General features: G+C 44.1%; 1 long non-coding RNA gene across 2 annotated transcripts; it reads right to left on the reverse strand.

Annotated features, from left to right (window-relative positions):
- Window positions 1–12,362: 12,362 nt before the first annotated feature.
- Window positions 12,363–15,495, reverse strand: LOC132405357 (uncharacterized). 2 transcript variants are annotated; one of them, XR_009515829.1, is made up of 3 exons: window positions 15,331–15,495; window positions 13,618–13,842; window positions 12,363–12,750 (listed from the first exon to the last, which is right to left on the reverse strand). It is a non-coding gene; the product is annotated as an uncharacterized LOC132405357 (long non-coding RNA). The 2 variants fall into 2 exon arrangements; XR_009515830.1 differs by lacking the exon at window positions 15,331–15,495 and adding an exon at window positions 14,647–14,732.
- Window positions 15,496–16,954: the final 1,459 nt, after the last annotated feature.

The raw sequence follows: 16,954 nt of genomic DNA on the forward strand, positions 1-16,954 counted from the left end.
GTTGAGTATTTCACACAGAGAGTGGTGGATGCACAGAATGCACTTCCAGCGACAGTGGTAGAGGTGGATACAATAGATTCTTTTAAGAGACCCTTAGATAGGTAAATGGAGCTTAGAAAAATAGAGGGCTATGTGGTAGGGTAATTCTAGGCAGTTTCTAGAGTAGGTTACATGGTCGGCACGACATTGTGGGCCGAAGGGCCTGTAATATGCTGTAGATTTCTATGATTCTATGAGAAACAGCCAACAATCTTCCTTCATTTCCTTCAATTCTACTCTGAACCTGCAGCCCAGTGACATTGCCCGGGACAGTCCATTCAAAGGTTCGAAGTAAATTTATTATCATCACCATTATCATCATTTATCATTTATGATAAATTTATGATCATATACATCACCGTTTTCAACTCTTTGAGATTCATCTTCTGGTGGATATGCTGAATAAATCTTTAGAATAATAACCACAACAGAATCAATGAAAGACTGCACCAACTTGGGCGTTCACCCACTGTGCAAAAGACACCAAATTGTGCAAATAGAAAAAGAAAGAAATAATAACATAAATATTGAGAACATAATACAAAGAGTCCTTGAAAGGGAGTCCATAGGTTATGGGGACACTTCAGTGATGGGGCAAGTGAAGTTGAGTGAAGTTTTCCCCCTTGGTTCAGGAGCCTGATGGTTGAGGGGTAATAACTGTTCCTGAACCTAGTGGTGTGAGTCCTGAGGCTCCCATACCTTCTCCCTGATGGCAGCAGTGAGCAGAGAGCATGTTCTGGGTGGTGGGGGTCCCTGATGATGGATGCTGCTTTTCTGCAACAGCATTTCATGTCGATGTGCTCAATGGTGGGGAAAGCTTTACCCGTGATGAACTGTGCTGAATCCACTACTTTTTATAGTTTTTCTGTTTAAGGGGTTGGTGTGTCCATACCAGGCTGTGACCCTACGTTGATTTGACAGTACATTGGAAGAATCTGTCAGGCAACCCTTGGCTGAATATTCAGGTACATTGTCTTAAGCAGAAAAGTTGGGCTGACTGATTTTGGAAAAATAAGAAAAGATTTGAATGAAACACAAAAATACCCTGTGCTGACAGGATGGACGTGGAGAGGTTGGTTCTTCTTGTGAGAAAGTGTATAAGTAGAGGTAACTGTTTTAAAGTAAGGGGTCATCCACACAAAAATATTCATTCAAGATGAACAGACCAATAGGTGACCTTATCTTGAACCAGGAGTCATTAGAATTCTCTTCCTCAAGGAGAGGTGGAAGCAGAGTACATAAACAGGGGAGGGCGGAGGAATAACAGGTTACAGGGGTCTTTGTGAGAACCTAGAATTGTGATTGCAATTCTTAAGAAGTCAGATCAAACCTAGATCATTAGAGCTTTGTGGCAGCAGCTCTAAGTGCTGTGCTATTGTGCTAACCTTAAGGGGTAGACACTTAGTTTTTCATAAGCCAGGTATGATACAGTATGATACAAGTATGATTCAGGTTTGATCCAGGTATGATACAGGTATATTCAAGACAGATCAATATACTTTTGCTGGACAGGACCTTGTCAAGATTGAAACAATCATTGGCTAATGGAGTTCAACTACTGATGAGCACGGATGAGACTTGAGAAACTGAAAGTCCTCACATTACACCCATGGAAAACTGCAGTGTATTGGTGAGAAGTTGATCATAGTTTTGTGTTACGATATTTACAATTTCTACATTAACGATACACAATGATTAATTCAGTTCAGGTGGAGTTTATTTCCCAACCCCAATGAAAGCGTGTGATCCAAGAGAAACTCTGGCCTTGGGGAGGTTTCAGAGAGGGATTCCAATGCATTTGAAGATTAGAAAAGTTTTAAAGACATTGAATTGAACATTGCAATAGACTTGCTCGATCCTGTAACATTTTTTAATGGCAAGAAAATACCAGAGAAATTGCAAAAATGAGACAAATGCCAAAACATTATGATGTGCATGGACATCCGCCTGAAGTAGAACTCCACGATGGCCAAAATTCATTCCAACATGTCAATTCATGGTATTCTCTTGTGCCATGATGAGGCTGCCCACAGGATGGAGGAGCAAAACTTATATTCCGTTGGGGTAGCCTCCAACCTGATGGCACGAATATCAATTTCTCCTTCCAGTAAAAAAAATCCTCCCTCTTCCCTTTTCTTCTATTTTCCACTCTGGCCTCACCTGCTTATCACCTCCCCCCAGTGCACCTCATCATTTCCTTTCTCCTATAACCTACTGTCCCCTCCTATCAGACAGCTTCCTCTCCAGCCCTTTACCTTTCCCACCCGCCTGGCTTCACCCATCACCTTCTAGCTATCTTCTTTCCCTCCCCCCAACTTTTTACTCAGCTTTCTTCCCCCTTCCTTCCCAGTCCTGGAGAAGGGCCTTGGCCTAAAATGGTGACTGGATGCTGCCTGACCTGTTGAGATCCTCCAGCATTTTTTGTGTGTTGATATGTTCCTCTGTGGTCAGACAATTGGGAGAATTTTTGTGACAATTCAAATGCAATGAGTCATGGAATTAAACTTATTTTTATTGGACTGAAGACAGAGCGGGATTTAAAATTCAATTATTTTAAAATGCTATGGGCTATGTTTGATGTAAGAAAGCGGATTTTATTTACTTTATAACTGCAGAACTAGGACAGAAGCGTTGAGCAAGATTCAAGTTCAGAACCCTTTCTCCCCAGCAGCAGGGCAGACATGTAGAAATGTTACACCAGTTTATGTTTTATAAATTAATCCCATTTAACAAAGCTAAGAAAATAGTCACTCATGAGAAGGAAACAAACTAGCCTCAAGAAATGTGGGTATCTGTTCTTATGTTCTGTGAAGAGGAAAACAATTCAACATTAGTTTAGATTCTGAAAAATTCATACTGAGAAAGAGAATTAACCATTTGAGAAATAAACACAGCCAGAGATGATGAAGCAAAAGGGACAAGGGAATGCTTATAAACTGGAGTTACTCAGACACTTTAAAATTAAATTGCTATGTTGCAATATGGTGTTGTATACAGTATAAAAGTGAAGTTGATATCAATGAGATGCAGGTTATAAATATACACTGGTTATTACTGATGTGTCAGAAAGGTCTGCCTTGCTGTACTGGAGCTTATACTGTTATATTGATTTATTGGAGTTTATATTGCTATATTAGATTTCATATTGATTCAATGACATTTATAGTGATTCGTTATCAATAGTGATATTGATACTGATATGAGAGAGCTTACATCACCACAGTACAGTTTATTCTGATATCCTGTGGGTGCTTTGCCTTATTTTGATATCTTAGAGTTTATATTTTACATTAGAGTCCTTGCTAATTTATTAAGAGTCATGGAATCACTGAGAGCACTAAACAGGCCCTTCAGCCCAACAAGTCCATGCTAACTACCAACTACCTATTTACATTAATCACATTCTCAACAACACACTCCAGACTCCACCACTCATTCACACAACAGGGGAATTTACAGTGGCCAATTAGCCTACCGACCTACCAATCTTTAGGATGTGGGAAGAAACAGGATCAGCTGGAGGAAACCCACATAGTCACAGGGAGAACATGCAAAGACGGGGGTCAACACTGAACCTTATTAAGACCATAAAACATAGGAGCAGAATTAGGCCATTTAGCCTGTTGAGTCTGCTCTGCCATTCCAACATGGCTGATCCCAGATCCCACTCAAACCCATACACCTGCCTTCTCACCAAATCCTTAGATGCCCTGAGCAATCAGGAAACTATCAACTTACATCTTAAATATACCCATAGACCTGGCATCCACTGCAGTCTGTTGTAGAGCATCCCACAGATTCACTATTCTTTGGCTAAAAAAATATCCTCCTTACATCTCTTCTAAAGGGTTGCCCCTCAATTTTGAGGCTGTGCCCTCTAGTTCTAGATACCCCCACCATAGGACACATCCACCCTATCTAGTCATTTCAACATTCAGTAGGTTTCAATGAGATCCCCACCACATTCTTCTAAATTCCAGTGAGTACAGGCCCAAAGTTGCCAAACAATCATTGTAAGTTAACCTCTTCATTCCCAGAATCATCCTCATGAACCTCCTCAGGACTCTCACAAATGACAACACATCCTTTCTGAGATATCGGGCCCAAAACTGTTGACAATTCTCCAAGTGTGGCCTGACTAGAGTCTTACAACGCCCCAGTATTATACCCTTGTTTTTATATTCTATTCCCCTTGAAATAAGTGCCAACATTGCATTTGCCTTCTTTACCACAGACTCAACTTGTAAATTAACCTTCTGGGAGTCTTGCACGAGGACTCCCAAGTCCCTCTGCACCTCTGATGTTCGAAACTTCTCCCCATTTAGATAACAGTCTGCACTTTTGTTCCTTTTACCAAAATACATTATCATACATTTCCCAACACTGTATTCCATCTGCCACTTTTTTTGCCCATTCTTCCAATCTGTCTAGGTCCTGCTGCAATCGCATTGCTTCCTCAGCACTACCTACCCCTCCACCTATCTTCGTATTATCTGCAAACTTTGCCACAAAGCCATCAATTCCGTTATCTAAATTATTAACAAACAATGGGAAAAGTAGCATTCCCAATACTGGCCCCTGAGGAACACCACTAGTCACAGGCAGCCAACTGGAAAAGGTCCCCTTTATTCCCACTCGCTGCCTCCTGCCTCTCAGCCATTCCTCTATCCATGCCTGTATCTTTCCTGTAATACCATGGGGTTTTATCTTGTTAATCAGCCTCAGGTGTGGCATCTTATCAAATGCCTTCTGAAATCCAAATAAATGACACCCACTGCCTCTCCTTTGTCCACCCTACTTGTTACTTTCTCAAAAATCTCTAATAGATTTGCCAGGCAAAATTTACCTTTTACAGAAACCATACCGCTTTTGACTTATTTTGTCATTAGTGTCCAAGTACCCTGGAACCTCATCCTTAATAATAGACTCCAACGGTTTCCCAGCCACTGAGGTTAGGCTAACGGGCCTATGATTTATGTTTTTTTTGCTTTCCTCCCTTCTTAAAGACTGGTGACATTTACAATCCTACAATCCTCTGGGACCATGCCAGAATCAAATGTATCTTGAAAGATCACGACTAACGCATTTTTATCTCTTCAGCAACCTCTCTCATTTTCTCTCTTTGGTGCAGAGAGGGAGATGCCCTCCTAGTTGTCCTTATATTGTTGCAGTGGTGCATATATTGACACATTAAAAATTATACTGATAAATATGCATTTATTGAATGCATGGAACAGTACCATTGTGCTGCTGCTGTCTCTTTGATAGGGCTATCAAATCAGTCCCTCTTTCTTTCCACTTTGGTCTGAAATGGTTTCTTTTATGCTCAACTCCAAATCATTTCAAAAAAAACCGTGGTCCCATGGCAGGTAGTCACTTCTGTGTATTCCTCCTCAATTTGAAAACTTCTATTCCCCTGTATTCTCTGCTTGCTATCCTTTAGCCAAAGTTGCATTACCACTGACACTGCTCTCTAATCCACTGACCTATAATTGTGGTAACATGCCTACAATCCGACCTTAACAGACACATTCAAGTGCACATCCAAGCATTGTTTAAGTGCAATGAGGCTTTCTTCTTCTGCCTCTGTTTCAGACAGTAAGTTCCAATGCCTGCCACCTTCTGGGTGGAAAATATTTTCCTCATTCCTTCTGTAATACCTCTAGGGACATGTTAAATCCTTTCTGAAATAGGGCCAGAATTGGCCACAACGTGCCTGCCTGGAGTCTTGCTTGTCCAGTGTGCCTGGTCATGGAGCACCCATTGTTAAGGAGGCAAACACGAGGAAAACTGCAGATGCTGGAAATTCAAGCAACACACACAAAATGCTGGTGGAACACAGGCCAGGCAGCACCTACAGGAAGAAGTACAGACGACGTTTCGGACCGAGACCCTTTGTCAGGACTAACTGAAAGGAAAAATAGTAAGAGATTTGAAAGTAGGAGGGGTAGGGGAAAATGCGAAATGATAGGAGAAGACAGGAGGGGGTGGGGTGAAGCTAAGAGCTGGAAAGGTGATTGGCAAAAGGGATACAGAGCTGGAGAAGGGAAAGGATTATGGGATGGGAGGCCTAGGGAGAAAGAAAGGGGGAGGGGAGCACCAGAGGGAGACGGAGAACAGGCAGAGTGATGGGCAGAGAGAGGAAAAAAAAGGAGGGGGAGAGAAAAACTAAATATGCCAGGGATGGGGTAAGATGGGAGAAGGGGCATTTAAGGAAGTTAGAGAAGTCAATGTTCATGCCATCAGGTTGGAGGCTACCCAGCCGGTATATAAGGTGTTGTTCCTCCAACCTGAGTGTGGCTTCATCTCGACAGTAGAGGAGGCCATGGATAGACATATCAGAATGGGAATGGGATATGGAATTAAAATGTGTGGCCACTGGGAGATCCTGCTTTCTCTGATGCTTTCATTGTTTCATTGTTAGGGAGGTTGGGAGGTCTCTTCCCTTTCCCAAAGACAAATTGTTAGTGCTCTGTGACCAAGGATAGGACAGGCTCCCCCTCCAAAGTCACCAAATTCTCACATTGGTTGTTCGCCCTGGCTGGGTTTAATCTTGGAGTGTTGTCATGTGACCTCCTCCCTTTGACTACTGTATCCATTACCCCTCCCCCCCAGGACAATTGTCAATCAAAGTGTGAATAGGCCTTTCTTGTACTGGTTGTTAGCCCTGGCAGTTCAATGTTATTCCTCATGCTCCAGCACTCTCATAACTAATAACTTATGATAAGGAAATGAACCTGATTTGTCGAATTTTCTCACCCAGGTTCAGTCTCCTGCAGCTTCTGTTGACTAGCCATCAAATACCAGAGGCAGCAGGAAGTTCCGACAGAGCTGGACATCCCTCTCCAGAAAATTCCGCTTCAAACACTCCTTCCTGCAAAATGGTATGCCCACACACTTAGAGCAGACTCAAAGGGCTGAATGGCCTCATTTTGTAAGTCACACACACAAACACACCCACACATAATCAAGCACACAGGGACAGACACAAAGTACATTTACCCACATTCACAAACCCAATCAAACACCTACTCACAGAACCATTCACACCCACGCATTCACATATACCCAAACACACACACAAGCTTACACATTCGCACACCCAGACATTCTCAGACACAAACTCACACTTACATTACACGCACATTCACAAGCACAATCAAATCTACACACAGACCCATACCCACACACACCCATTCAGTTACCTAATTAAACATACGCACTTAAAAGCTCACACACGCGCAAAAACTCGACTTTGCACACAGACATAAAGGCACCTTAGGGATTAGAGTGACGAAGGGGTTAACCTTCTCGCCTGCATTTCGTGACTTGTTCCTCCCACTCCCTCCTTCTTGGCCATCGTCAGTGAGGTGACGCGGGATAGCTGCCCCGTGGGGGCCGAGGGAACACCCTGCTGTGGGTGGACCTAAGTGCATCGTCCGTCCCACGCGGACGGCACCGGCTCTCCGCACGGTCCTACAGACACCTGCCGGCCGGGGAATGACTCAGTTCAGAAAAACAAATGTCTGAGCCCTGTTTGTCCATTTGCCCCTCTGGAAATAAATCAGCACCTCGCGATCCTGGGGGATGGGGAAAACATCACCCTTGTTTGCTTAATAGATTACAAAAAATAAATATGATCTCTTGGGAGGAGGGGGCGTTACCACGTGGGCAGAGCTTGCAAGTAAACAAAATTGAGAGCTCGGCAGAGCAGAAGCTTAACTATTTTTGCAACACACGTTCACTGCCCCACTGGGTTCACACCAACAGGGTGAACCCTTGAGTTGTAAAGTAGGCTCTTCGGCCCATTGAGTCTGTGCCGACCATCTGACATTCAGTCCCATTTCTTTCTCCCCACATGTCCTGGATTACTCCTTACCCACATACTAAGGGCAATTAACACACCAACCTGCACTCATCCAGGCAAAAGGCACTCTTCCACCCTTTCCTGTACTTAAACACCTAATCAAAGAATCTATAACACATACACTCTCCACCACATCTCTACAAACTTCTATAGATGTGTGGTGGAGAGTATAGTGACTGGCTGCGTCACAGATGCCCTTGCCCAGTCCTGTGTGTTTGATGATGTGTGTGTGTGTGAGTGAGTGTGAGTGTGAGTGTGAGTGTGTGTGTGTGTGAGAGTGTGTGTGTGTGTGTGTGTGTGTGAGAGTGTGTGTGTGTGTGAGTGAGTGAGAGTGTGTGTGTGTGTGAGTGTGTGTGTGTGTGAGTGAGTGAGAGAGTGTGTGTGTGTGAGTGTGTGTGTGTGTGAGTGAGTGAGAGTGTGTGTGTGTGTGTGAGTGAGTGAGAGTGTGTGTGTGTGTGAGTGAGTGAGAGTGTGTGTGTGTGAGTGTGTGTGTGTGTGAGTGAGTGAGAGTGTGTGTGTGTGTGTGAGTGAGTGAGAGTGTGTGTGTGTGTGTGAGTGAGTGAGAGAGAGAGAGAGACAATGATACAGTGCTGTCCATCACAGGTAAAACCGTTCCCACAATTGAGCACATCTACACAAAGCATTGCAGGAGATTAATGTTCGTCATCAGGGACCCCCACCACCCAGGTCATGCTCTCTTCTCACTGCTGCCATCAGGAAGAAGGTACAGGAGCCTCAGGACTCACACCACCAGGTTCAGGAACAATTATAACCCCTCAGCCATCAGGCTCTTGAACCAAAGTGAGTAACTTCACTCAACCTCACTTGCCCATCAATGACCTGTTCCCACAACCTAGGGATGCAATTTCAAGGACTCCTGTCTCATGTTCTCAATATTTATTCTTATTTATTTATTATTAATTTGTTCTTTCTGTACTTGCACAGTTTATTTGTTCCGTACACTGGTTCAACATACACATTGATGTGGGCTTTCACTGATTTTGATATGATTATTATTCTATGATTTATTGAGTATGCCCACAAGAAAATGTATCTCAGGGTTGTATATGGTGACATATATGTACTTTGATAATAAACTTACTTTGAACTTTGAAACATGTTCAAGTACATCAAAGTGCACCTAATTCATTCCTACCCTGCATTTGCAGCCAACCACATCCTGAGTTATATCCTGGATATTAATCTTCAGTTCCTGGATAGCCCTGGTCAGTCCCCAAAGAACCAGCAGCCCACAAGGTGGAGTCCAGCCATTTGAACTGAAAACCAATCAGATGTCTGTCCTTGTACGCCTGAAGTTCCAGGCTCATTTCTCAAACGACAAGGAAGGAGGTCCATTGGGTGAATGCCACTTCCCGGCAGAACAATCCCATCAGTCACATTCCCTTTAACTACATGTACGTTATTCTCACTCGCTCTCTCTCTCTTAAATGGCCATCAGGTCCCCTTCAGTTTGAGGTATAAGTTACCATGGCCTATTAATCCATCAGCCTTTGGGATATGAGAGGAAACCGGAGAACCAGAGAAACCCACGTGGACACAGGAGACATTTGTGAACTCCACACAGTCAGGATTGAACCCAGGTCACTGAACCCATGAGGAGCAGCTCTACCAGCTGCTCCACACAGCCAGAATGGTAGGTCCCAATTGATTTGCAAAAGACTAGGCCAAGACTCAGCCCTGGGCCCTTCAAGAAATAGAGGGGTTCTGACCAGGGTTTGAACCAGGTTCAAGTGTGACCAATTAGTCCAGCCACAACCAAGCCTAAGTTTTCCTGCCTCACTCAGCATTTTAATACAATGTAAAATAAATTAAATTTCTGCTCAAGAAATGGAATTGCTGTCTTGGGGCTCCAGAGACTCAACCCTGACTTTCAGGGGCTTCTTGATCTCTAACCGATATTCTGTCAGATTGATAGGATAAAGTGTGGGGCTGGGTGATTGCAGCCAGAGCCCAGGTTGTAGCACAATTGTACCAGGAGGGGGGTGAATACCTCGATCATGAGGGGAGCCAACAGGTGTTTCTACTTTCAGAGATGTGATTCCAGGAAAGCAAAATCCTTCATTGGGGAACCCCATGGTCCAGGTTCCACTCTCTTCTCAAATGCTGCCTTCAGGTAGGACTACGGGAGCTGAAGACCCAGACCTCAAGGTTCAAAAGCAGCTTCTTCCTCTCTGCCAGCAGCTGTGTGAACTGACCTGAAAACCCTTAACAATACCTCAGATATATTTCTTGTAACTCTCTCTCAACAGGCACTAACATCATAATGTTTATTTTGTACATTTTTCATGTAAGTTGTACATTATTTATGTTAATTTAAGTTTCTGTTGGTTTATGTCTGTCATGCTTGTAATATATGGAGCTGTTGCTGTGTAAAGCTGTGTATTTATGCCCCGGGTATGTATGCCTGTGAGAATAAGCTTAAACTTGAAACTTGAACTTTGCTTCCCTGGTGCCAGAATCAAGGATATGGGCTGAATTCTAGAAAATGGGGTCAACTAGATGAGTATTTGATGACAGTGTTGACGTGGTAAATGAAGAACCTGTTCTAAGACTCTCTAAATGTACAGTATCAGCTGGTGCTGCAGGGCATTCTCAAGGTGGGGAGGATGAAAACTGGAAGTCTTGATCCCTGGCAATTCCAACAGGCAGAGTCTGAAGAGATTGAAAAGCAGAATCTCAAAGGGAGTAAAAACAAAATGGCTGAAAATGATCAGTGGATGAGGCAATATCTGTGGAAAGAGAAACAGTTCGGGTCAAAGACCATTTAGCTGATCTACGTATATCCTCAAAGGTAGTAATCCTGAGATTACTTCCATGCCAGGTACCAATGAGAAATAGAAGGATTCTGCAAATGAGTATGTGGTGAAGGAGAGAGAACTTCAAATCCCTGGGACATTCTGACCATTTCTAGGGAATGCGGCCTCTGTATCTACTAGATGGGCTGTACCTCAAAAGGGCCAGGGCCAATATGCTTGTGGTAAACCTACAACCAATGGCAGGGAGAGTTCAAGCTGCTTGGCAGCAGGATTGTCAAGTGTGAGCATGGATCCAAAGTGGGCAGAGGCAGAATGGAAATGGAAGGTAGAAAGTTAATGAGAGAGCTTGGAAGGCTGAAAAACGAAGGTTAGAGGATATGAGAAAGGAACCTGGCTGTACTTACTGGCGTACAACTAAATACAAGGTGTATAGTGAGGGAGGCAGATGAGCTGAAGGAGACACAAGAGAATGCAGATGCTGGTATCTGGTCTCCTGGGGGGGGGGGGGGGGGTCTTGGCGGATTTGTGCAACACCTATGCGAGGAAAGATACTGTCAACGTTTCAGATCAAAACCCTGCATTGGGACAGTTGATATTGTGGGTTGAAGCCCTGCATGAAGCACATTCCTTCCCTTCCACATATACCATTGGACTCACTGAGTTCTTCCAGAAGATTATTTATGACTCTGGCTGAGGACAGCTAAACAGGAAATACATATGATATTGTAGCTGGCTTAATGCAGGACAAGATTGAGAGCTAAATGTTCTTGGTTAGAGTATTTAGATTACTGCGAGAAATGAATAGGCAAAATTGGTTAAAGCAACAATCCCCAGGGATGAAACATTAATTGAATCATGAGTGAGGATTGATATGTTGAACAAAACAAGAAGGGGCAGTCACACAGCAGGAGGTGTGCTATGAACTTGCAAGCTGAAGAAAATAAGTAAAAACACTGGCAGTTTTTGTACAGAATTTCAGTTCCCAGATATTAACTGGGTAAGAATCAGTGATTAGTAAGTAGCGGGAACACAGAATTCTGAAACTGAATCCAGCAGCACTCCTGTAACAAGAGCGGCAAGTGGGAAGACTATTCAGACCCAGTGGTCGAGGAACCTGTTTCCTGTGGAATCCCTCAATGTCTCCATGGTTTTTTTCAAGGCAGAGAAGTGGCCGGAAAAAAGTCACTTTGGTGCAGTAGGGAGTCTGTAGGTCAAAAGCATGGAAATGGAGAGTTTGAAGGAGCTCAGGTCAATCAGGAGCAGTTGGCATTGATTTGTTCCGAGAAGGTTGTATAATCCACCTAAATAAACCACTACACCCCTCACTTAGATTTCATGTCATAGTTCTGTCTTGAAGATGAAGAACAAGGAGCAATTGCATCATAGGGAGCATGCATTAAAGTACATATATTTCTAGATAACCTTGGTAGAATATGGTTTCAGTCATTATATCACTTTGCTGTCTTACCTGCTATTTCCTGACTCAGTTTTAAGAACTTGCAGCTATGAACATACCTTCCTTACAAGTCATCAACTTTAAACTCATTTCATGGGAAGTGTGACCATTGTTTAGTGTATGTCAAGCATTGATTTCCCAACATGTCAAATGAATCTTAATTCTTGTTAAACTGTGAGTGTGAAAGGAGTAATATCCATTCATTGTAATAAAGTTTCTCAGTATTTTAATACATTCAGAACCCATCCCCCAGGTTATTACAGCGTAATATGTTTGTAACAGTAACAGTTCACAAGTTGGAAGTGTGACCGTGGACCAAGTTCTCACACAGCACAGGGTGCTGGCATCCTGCCGGTCTCCCAAATGCTTGTGTGTTGATAACCTGGGGGGGAATCTGTATTGTTCAACATTTCACCCTGCAGCTGGTGGCTGGTCTTCTTTCGGGCATCAGGATGTGCTACTCCAGATCAACCATGGGGCTCCATTTGCTCATCTTCCCTCCAATATTAATTCATACAGAGGAGTCTCTCTCGGAGGCACTAAAGACTGCAGATGCTGGAACCTGGGGCAACACTTAAAAAGCTGGAGGAGCTCAGAAGGTCTGGCAGCATCTATAGAGGGGAAAAAAAAACAGTCAAAGTTTCGGGTCTTTCATCTGGACCGAAAGAGTGAGAGGAGGTCGCCAGTATAAAGAAGTGGAGGGAAGGGATGGAGCAAGAGCTAGTAGGTGATTGGTGGATCCAGGTGAGGAAGAGTGATAGGCCAATGGGGCAGATGTTTCCTTCAACTTGTAAATCTTGTCCTGCATCAACCTGAATATAGGAGTTGCCTGGCAGACGATGGCCTGGATTTTGCCGTGGATCAAGGACTGAGACCAGCCCTGATGATCTCAGATGATATCTATTAATACACCAGTCAGGAAGTTGGTTTGAATTGCCCTGCCCCTCTTGGAGTTGTGTTGCTCAGGTGCCCACACTAAGGGTTCAACACTAATTTAGGGGCAATCAAATGAAGTAATTAATAGGGGCCTCGAAGGCAACTTCTTCATGGTGCAAATCTGCAATGAGCTGTCCCAAACAGTGGCCGAGGTGGGCACGCTATAACATTTAAAAGCCACTTAGATAAGTACGCAGGTAGGAGGTGTTTGGAGGTCTATGGGCTGAACATTTGAATTATTTTAAGATAATTTTCAATGTTTTTTTTTCAATTCTGTCCCCAGTATCTGTATCCTTGCCTGAACCTGGTCTATTTCATTTGGATGTTTAGCTTCAGGTTTCACACACCACATAGCCTTCAGAGTGGTGGGACACAACCCCTTCCCACCTCCACCCTTTCAGAAGACAAGCAGGGGACTGGACATGTTCAGCAAGATCCCACAGGCTGCAGCCTGTGGTCTCCTTCAGTGAGGGGCACGTATTGGCTCTCTCGTACTCTCTATTCCCGAGATCTCATGTGGACAGGACCATACACTTTCTCACCTCTCAGACAGAGGACACGTGGTGTCTTAGTTCAGTCATTCCTGCTAGAATAGCTGCATCTCCTTTGGTCCTGTAACGGCCCCAGAGTCTAGCTCAGTGTTCTGAAGTGCCATGACGTCAGGGGTATGGGCCATGGCTATTAGTTCCAGCCAATGCCTCCAGTCATCCATTGTTGCAGTCTAAGTTCTCCACGACCACCTCAACAGATGCCTAAGTGGATTGTGCCTGGTAGAGTCGAAAGCAAAAGGAGTTAATCCCTCAAAGGTGATATACTGTGACACTCCCCTGTCTCACCTGCAGTTCTGATTCCCAGAAATGCTGGGATTGCGAGCTGCAGGGCGTATTCCACTCCCCACCTGCCATGGATGACAGTATTCCAGGGGGAGGATATTCACTCTCTGCTGGCTCAGCACTGAGGGAGGTGTACGTTCTGAGCCTTTTGATCTCCAGTGGAAGGCGATGAGACCAGTTTCTGAGGGAGTGCTGTGCTGTTCGACAGCTACACCTTTCAAATAGAAAGCAATTCTGCCATCTCAGGTGGTTAAAGATCCCATGACCCTGTTTATAAGGCAAGCTGCTGCTGTACAAGTAACCATTATGGCTAATGTGTATTCCTCAGTCATCAGCACTAAAAGCAGGCAATTTGGCCATTGATTATATAAGAGAATGCTGGAAACATTCAGCAGGTCAGGCAGTGTCTCTGGAGAGAGAAAAGGATTTAAAGTTGCAGGTCAACAACCATTCATCAACTTAAACCACGTTTCCAAATATTCCCTATCCCAGGTTTCTGAATTGAAGCATTAACTGTCTCTCTTTCTCTACCAATTTTGCCTCACTTGAAGAGTGCTTTCAGCATTTGTTGTTTATTTTTCTTCCAGATTTCCAATTTAGAGTCACAGAGCACTACAACACAGATGCAGGCCCTTCTCCCATCTAGTCCACGACAAACTTGTTATTCTGTCTCATCTCAGTGACCCGCACCCAGACCACAGCCCTTCATACCCCTCCCATCCCTGTACTTATACAAACTTCTCTTAAACGTCGAAATTGAAACCACATCCACCACTTCCTCTGGCATCCCGTTCCACATTCGCATCACTGAAGTCCCACCTTTCACCTTAACCTTTGACCCCGAGCTCTAGTTTCACCCAACAAAGCCTGCCTGCATTTATCCTATCTATACCCCTCACAATTGTGCATGCATCTGCAGGATTTTTTTTTTTTTCTTTTTGCTTTCAGATCTGCTCATTACTTCAGTACAATTTGTAGGAGCTGCCTGCATGGAGAGCGACCACTACAGCTGTGACTACACTTTAAAAGCACTTAATTGCTCCTTTAGTACTTAAGGAGACCCTGAGGTTATTATGGCTGTGTATAAATATCAGTATGTCAGTAATTTATTGTCTGCTTAACCATCCTACAGTGCGGAGGGAGACTGAGGTCACTTTCCCCCTTTAGTCTCTAAGATTCTGAGTGCTAAGGAAGAACCCAGATCCGGCTGCAAATCCCTCCGTCACCCTCGTTTCAGCGAGTGCCCCTTTGAGTTGTGGCTTCCGCCACCTGCTGGCAGAACGTATGTAGTGCCGCACATCGCTGTTCACCAAATGCAGCCCGTGTGTCGCGTTTAACTTGTTGGGGTGCCGAGCGGAATGGACCCCTCCAGCCCTTCCCCGAATTAATCCGAGCCTAATCACGAGACAATGAGCCACGAACCGGCAGGTCTTTGGACTATGGGAGGAAACCGGAGGTGCCGACGGAAACGCACGCAGTCACCAGGAAGGTGTACCAGCGCCTCACTGGCAGCGGCAGGAACTGGACTCGGGCAGCCTGTACTTACTAAAAGCGTTGTGCTAACCACTGCGCTCCCCACATGAAGTAGGAACCTAACAAATACTGGGCCTGGGTACCAGACTGGAGCAAAGGTGCAGAAGAGCTTAGTCAAAGAATCTTCAACGTGGAGAGGATTTTAAGGAAGGGTGGGAGAAGCCAAGGGCTCCAGGGAAGAAATGGCGAAGTGTTGGGGAAGGGAATATATAACACATTTACAGAGCACTATTCACATCATCAGTCTATCAAAAAACAATTTAAACAAAGGCATTCAGGCATAGGAAACATAACAATCTCTGTGCATAGACAGCTCCTAACAATACAAAATGAAGTAATCTTTCTTTTGGTTGGAGGGATCATGAATATTAGAGAGAACCTTTGTGAATTATAATTTTGACTTACAGTGCAGGTGTTTTTCTCACTTCAGTTCCTTCATGCAAAAACTCCCTTTGGGCTCAAACAGTCCAACCGTATTGTCGTGCTCCTGATAGTTCAATCCTGTTAACGTTCCCAAGGGACCGACCGCACGAGGAATAATGAGTTGCCTCCACACCTGCGCTCCCTAACGTGGGCTGCTTATTCCTTACACGTTGCTGGAGGAACTTAGCAGCGTCTATAGAGGGGAGTAAACCACTGATGTTTTGGGCTGAGACTTGCTGAGTCCCTCCATCATTTTGTGTGTGTTGCTCAAGATTTCCAGCAATTTCTTACACTTACGCTTATTCCTTAATTAGCTTGGCAATCTTTCTATCCAGCTTCATGGAAGTGGTGCAGAGATAATGAGCTCTTGGGCCTATGTGGGGATCTGGGCAGTGTTCCCTCTGAGGGTTTTAGAGCCCATGAATTGGTTAACTGTAGTATAACGAAGATTGTTAATCACTTAGAGTTCCTTGTCTTTTTCTTGAACGGTTTGCTCTTTGTAATGTGGTTTCCTGGTGCCTCCCGTATAAAATTGTTAAGTTTATTTTGACAGGCTCAGGGATTCCATGTTATTTGTATCATTGAAGTGGAAGCCTGATTAGTGCTGATTGCGGGGTCCTAGTTGTGGGAATGTTACGTACCATGGTGTTGCTCTGCCAAACTACCGATGTTCTGTTGGAATTCTTAGGAATAAACTTTGGTTGCCATCTCTACATTGGAGTTTGTCTTTCCTCTGCACTTGGGTTCCAACGTTATGAGCACATATTATGACATACAGGAGGTCAACTTGGATGGCTGACTGGAACTGGGATAGAGAATTGAAGTGACAGGGTCTCAGGGGTTATGTTTTACAAAGGTCTCAGGTAAGAGCAGTTTGAAAAGAGGAGACAGCACCTTGAGCAGTGGATAGAGTGTACTGAATGGTAAACTGAGATTTCATCTCTTGAAGGTATATGGAGCTCTAGCAGAAGGGAAAAGCAAATAGGCAGAGGTCGTATTTGCTGAAGCAGCAACCACTCAACTAGAAGAACTCAGGTCAAGCAGCATCTGTGGGAGGAAAGGATTTGTTCATCTTTTCGGGTTGAAACTA

The sequence above is a fragment of the Hypanus sabinus genome, chromosome 2 (assembly GCF_030144855.1).
Source record: "Hypanus sabinus isolate sHypSab1 chromosome 2, sHypSab1.hap1, whole genome shotgun sequence".
In the NCBI taxonomy this organism is placed as follows: domain Eukaryota; kingdom Metazoa; phylum Chordata; class Chondrichthyes; order Myliobatiformes; family Dasyatidae; genus Hypanus; species Hypanus sabinus.